This window comes from Acipenser ruthenus, chromosome 11 (genome assembly GCF_902713425.1).
Source record: "Acipenser ruthenus chromosome 11, fAciRut3.2 maternal haplotype, whole genome shotgun sequence".
NCBI lineage: Eukaryota > Metazoa > Chordata > Actinopteri > Acipenseriformes > Acipenseridae > Acipenser > Acipenser ruthenus.
In genome coordinates, this window is record NC_081199.1 from 14416109 (window position 1) to 14420845 (window position 4737).

Consider the following 4737-nt stretch of genomic DNA (forward strand, 5'->3'; position numbering starts at 1 on the left):
GATTAGTGCTGATCAGGGTTTGTGAAAGCAGCCAAAAGAGTTGGATATTTCAAGTTATTTCTAACATTGCATTAAGTCACTAATTGTTAGTTCAATTGGGGGATCAATTTAATAATTGAGAACTCAGTTGGAACACAAACAGCAGACACAGTGGGAGCGCAGGACCAGGTTTGTGAAAAACTGACATAAATGATGAGATATACTGTATGTATATATTTATATATGTGTGCATTGCACAATTATTATTTTTGCTTGTTTTGATTGTTATGCTTAATAAACATGAAGTTCTCAAAAGTGTCCTTTAGTTTGCATCTTTCAGGTTGTTCAACTTTACCAGCAATACTGAAAAGTCTCTCGACTTTATTATGAACATTATTATTGAAAAGTGTTTAAAATTGAAATATTTTTCCCATGATTTGAAATTCAAATGCAAATTCTTATATATTTCAGAATATACAAATACCAAGTCAAATGCAAATAGCTCAGCAGATTGCATTTAAATTATTATTATTTATTTTTTAGCAGACACCCTTATCCAGGGCAACTTACAATTGTCACAATTATATCACATTATGTTTACATACAATTACCTATTTATCCAGTTGTTTATACTGAATCTAGGTAAAATACCTAGATGCAAACACTGTTGCAGCAGCAAAGGTCATTCAAAATGATCTAGACAGAACTGGGCAGACACATGGCAGATGACATTTAATAGAGAAAACTGTAAAGTATTGCATGCAGGCAATACAAATGTGCATTATAAATATCATATGGGATATACTGAAATTGAAGAAGGGAACTATGAAAAAGACCTAGGAGTTTATGTTGAATAAGTAGCCTTGCATTTAACAGGTTAAATCACGTCAGGCCACTGATTTCTCTGCAAATACCTGGCGAGGGTCACCCCCACTGCAAACTACACCTGTATTTAGCCTGGTCCAACGTGGTTTACTGGGGCAGAACAGCAGGCAAACATGCTGCATATTCCAATCGCTCAGCTTCTTATTCGCTCTTTATGTATCTACTTTGAATAAGTTGCCTTGCATTTAACGGGTTAAATCACGTTGGGCCGCCGATTTCTCTGCAGGTACCCAGCGAGGGGCAGCCCCTCTGCAAGCTACAGAGGGCCGGGCAACCACGTTGGGCCGGGCTAAATACAGGTGTAGCTTGCAGAGGGGGTGCCCCTAGCTGGGTACCTACAGAGAAATCAGTGGCCCAACGTGATTTAACCCGTTAAATGCAAGGCTACTTATTCAACGTAGATACATAAAGAGCAAATAAGATGCTGAGCGATTGGCATATTTACCCGCTGTTCTTCCCCAGTAGACCACTCTGGGCCCGGCCCGGCTAAATACAAGTGGGGCTTGCAGAGGGGTTGCCCCTTGTCAGGTACTGGCAGAGAAATCTGCAGCCCAAAGTGTTTTAACCCTTTAAATGCAAGGTTACTTCTTCAACGTAGACAAATACATTTATGCACTTAAAAGCTTGCGAATAAGAAGCTGGCGAATAAGCCAACTTCAGCCTCATGTTTTACGTAAATGTATGAAAAGAAGACAGACGTAGTCATAATGCAGTCAAATTTAATGTCACTTCTGTTAATGTCACACTCTGCTTATTCTCATCAAATTGAAATGTCCCGGCCCGAATATAATATATGCTGTGACTTTGATGTTTTGTTTTTACAATGTATTAATGATCAATGCATTGCTGAGTTTGCTGCGCTCACGTATCAGGTGGTGTCTGGAATGATCCAAATGCAATTAAAACAGCAGGTGGAGGCGTGAAATAAATATATGCATAACTTATTTTATGCAATTATTTCAATAGCGATTAATACCCTGCTATCCATTTCCAAAAATTAAAAGTAAATCAGCTCATTTTTGCTGTTTAATCTTCTATTTGTTAATAATACAAATAAAACTTCAAAGAAAAGTTTGAAGTATCTGGTATTGCCAGGCAGTCTCCCATCCAAGTACCAACCAAACACGCATATTATTATTATTATTATTATTATTATTATTATTATTATTATTATTATTATTATTATTATTATTATTATTATTTTAGCAGACACACTTATCCAGGCCAACTTACAATTGTGACATACAATTACTGCTTTATACAGTCGTTTTTTTACTGGACCAATCTAGATAAAGCAGCAATGTGTCCCCCACGTGATTGAACCCAGTGAAGAACAAAGTGCTCTAACCGCTACTCCACAGATACTGCAAGCGACGGATCACTAGTGACTCGTTGTATAAGGCCACGCAAAATTCACGATTTCACGTATTTGACTGCCTACCCTGAAAAATATTGTTGATTTCTGGCTGAGGTATGAAATCAGATTCCGAAACATGGCAAAATTAGCACGCTGTTTTGGGTCAATTCCATCAAACCCTGCGGATGCAGCACGAGCAGTTTCTGAATATGGACTGGTGTTTATACAACAAAGACAAAGCACGAGTGTTGAAACTGCAACAAGATCCACGATTATTATTATTTATTTTAGAACAGCAACAGTGTCCCCCACCTGGGATTGAACCCACGACCTTTTGGTCAAGAGTCCAAAGCCCTAACCTCTACTCCATACTGCTGCCATTGCTAACCTGCAACAAATAACTAATTTTCTGCTCACGGGCCAGGTAATTTGTGAGAGCGCGTGTGTGTGTGCGTGTGCGTGTGTCTGTGCGCGTGTGTGTGTGTGCGCGCGCGCGTGTGTTTGTGAGTGTGTGTGTGCGCGCACGTGTGTTTGTGCGTGTGTGAGAGAGAGCATGCTTGCGTGCGCGTCATATATAATTGTGTTTGTAAAGAAAAACGGTTTTGTCACTTGAACTAAACCCTGTTTTTAACATTTTGTTTTTCAAAGTCAGCATAACGCTATACAACACAGTCCGTTTAATTACTGTATGAACATAGCATACAAGTTTTAAATGCTTACAAAACTCGACAATGTTGCTGAATTTGTCATTCAAACTTGTTTAGTTTTAATCAGTTTTGTCTGCTTGTTACTTTTTTCAGCCCACATTTAAATGACCCTTGTTTGTTACATTTTAAAAGATTGTTTTAAACGTTACAATGTAAATGTTGACTCAGTAGCTACCATTAAATGTTTCAACCTCGGTGACTTTCTTTGATGCGTTATTAATTTTAGGCAATTTGCAATATGTGTGTGTGTGTGTGTGTGTGTTTACATGAAACTTGTACTTTTTATATAGGCATATAAATGTCCATTGCTGTCGATAAACGCATCAGCCAAATCAATTAATATGACATGTAGTTTTCTAGCTTGCTATTTATTAATTTATTTATACATTTATTATATAAACATGTATTCATTTCTACATTTATTTATTTATTTAAAAATATTTATTTCTAAATGTATTTATTCCTCTATGCATTTGTTTAAATCATTTATTTATTTCTACAAATAAATTATTCCTTTATTTATTTTTAATTAAGCGACGAACTACAATTTATCAGAAATCAGAGATTTAGACAAGGACACTCTTGTGTGCAATTCCATTCTATGGTATCTACCAAATAAACAGGAAACTAGAAATTTTCAAACATGAAATCGAAAATTTCTACTCTAGCACCATTTTCAGGTTTTCAGCGAAAGCTGGTCAGGCTTGCATGTAAGCTTAAAAAATGAATGTATTTCAATACAGCGGGATAACGTCGTGCGGGATAATGTCGTGCGCTCTTCAAGTACGTCATGGTGCAAGTTCAAACCACTTTTTTTTCCAGCGATATGTGCTGTTTTAAAACATAAATAATTTGTTTAATATAAATGGTGTGGATATGAAACTGCTTGCACACCCTGGTTTGTTTTGACGTTGACCAACATGTGGAATCACATGATTGGTAGATGTCCAGTTATTTAGCTTTTCTGTTTGAATAGTCGCTACACACCCTTAAAAAGTAGACGGAAGAGGAAGAAGAAGAACAACAACAACAACAATTTTACCGTAGCTTGACGACTTATATCTCATTGTGTATAAGAGGTATGTACGTTTTTTTCACATTTGATGTAAGAAAGTTTCAGACTTTTGATACTGGTACCGATGGTAATTCTAAGTGATTAGTTTTTCCGTTGCAACATGGTGAAAACAGCAAAACTCTTTGAGCTGTATAGAGACTCTCGGTAGTTTCAAACAAGTTTTTCTAACTTGTACGAGGAACTACCGTTCCTCTCAATGACCGATTGTACCCTTGTGGTCTAGACATATGACATTTGGTAGTTCACATGATCAAAACATATGGTTAAATACAGGTCCCACCAAGATTTAAACTCGGATCGCTGGATTCAGAGTCCAGAGTGCTAACCATTACACTATGGAACCACTGCGGAGCACCCTGGAGAGGAATGGCTGTAACATCCTCAGCTCCTAGGTAAAATCCCCTACTGCTGACAACCCCTGGACCGCAAGGCTTTCTCCCCGTTCTGATTGCACACAGTCATTCAACAACATCCATTTCTCCAGTTTGAATCCAAAATGCGACGTTTTAATCATTAATATTACAGACCTTTAGATATTCATGATTTAGATATAGGTATAAACCTCCTGGACTGCAGTGATGTAGCATTGATTAATTGTAGCTGTAAGCTCATTTGTACCCAGCTTGGAAGGGTTAAAAAAATCACCTGATCCGACAGATCACCTCCTAGTCGATCACATGAATGATACACAGATTGGTCAGTGAATCCATTGTTCATTATGTTTAGTTAAAGCG

At 37.3% G+C, this 4737-nt stretch overlaps 1 non-coding gene across 1 annotated transcript; it reads right to left on the bottom strand.

Moving 5' to 3' along the window:
• Nucleotides 1–4274: 4274 nt before the first annotated feature.
• Nucleotides 4275–4346, bottom strand: trnaq-cug (transfer RNA glutamine (anticodon CUG)). Its single transcript has one exon. It is a non-coding gene; the product is annotated as a tRNA-Gln (tRNA).
• Between the last annotated feature and the right edge of the window lie 391 nt (nucleotides 4347–4737).